The following is a 1142-nucleotide window of genomic DNA, read 5'->3' on the forward strand; positions in this document are numbered from 1 at the left end:
GAGAGAGAGAGAGAGAGAGAGAGAGAGAAAGAGAAAGAGAGAAAGAGAGAGAGAAAGAAGAAGGAGGAGGAGGAGGAAGAGGAAGAGGAGGAGGAAGAGGAAGGAAGGAAGGAAGGAAGGAAGGAAGGAAGGAAGGAAGGAAGGAAGGAAGGGAGGGAGGGAGGGAGAGAAGCCAGTAGAGTGGAAACTCCCTGGAATCCATGAGGGTGAGCTTATTGAAGTCTCCTAGTAAAGGGCTATACTGAGCCCAATCTGTCAGTCTTCTATAACCAGGCAAGGCTCTTAGCAGTGGTACTGGAACATTAGCCTAGCCACAAAATCTCCAGCATACAATCTCTCCTCCCTGGAAGACTTGCTAGCACAATGGCAATGGTAGTACAGAACTTGTGGGAGTGGCCAACTGTGACTGTTCCTACTTATAGCCCATAGCACAAGAGGATGCCCACTCATGACACTGACTGGATGACCAGGAACCAGAGAAGGAGAGGTCAGAAAGCCAGGATAGGACGACGTATTACTGATACAAAAAAGTCAATGAAATATTCCCTAATAGATATTCTGCTATACTTAGAGATCAGTGTCTAGCCAAATTGTCATCAGACAGGCATCATCCAGCAAACCTTAGGGACCCACAGCCAAACACTATCCTGAGTCAGGGAAGCCATGCAGAACGGGGAGGCAGGGGGGGGAGAGATTGTAGGAGCCAGATAGGTCAAGGACATTGTGAAAACAAGTTCCTCAGAATCAACCAAGCATGGCTCACAGAGACTGAAGTGACAAACATGGACCCTTTGAGCTAGATCATCTGCATATACGTTATGTTTGTATTGCTTGATGTTCTTCTGGGACCCCCAACAGTGTGAGTCAGAGTGTCTCTGACACTTTTGCCTGTGATTGGGATCCTTTTCCTCCCATGGCCTGTTTTTGTTTGTTTGTTTGTTTTTGTTTTTGTTTTGTTTTTTGTTTTGTTTTGTTTTGTTTTAAGGGAGAGAAGGGAGCTGTAATGTATTTTCTCAATTAGTGATCAAGGGGGGAGGGCCCCTTATGGGTGGTGACATCTCTGGGCTGGTATTCTTGGGTTCTATAAGAGAGCAAGCTGGGCAAGCCAGGGGAGGCAAGCCAGTAAAGAACATCCCTCCATG

The sequence above is a fragment of the Mus pahari genome, chromosome X (genome assembly GCF_900095145.1).
Source record: "Mus pahari chromosome X, PAHARI_EIJ_v1.1, whole genome shotgun sequence".
NCBI lineage: Eukaryota > Metazoa > Chordata > Mammalia > Rodentia > Muridae > Mus > Mus pahari.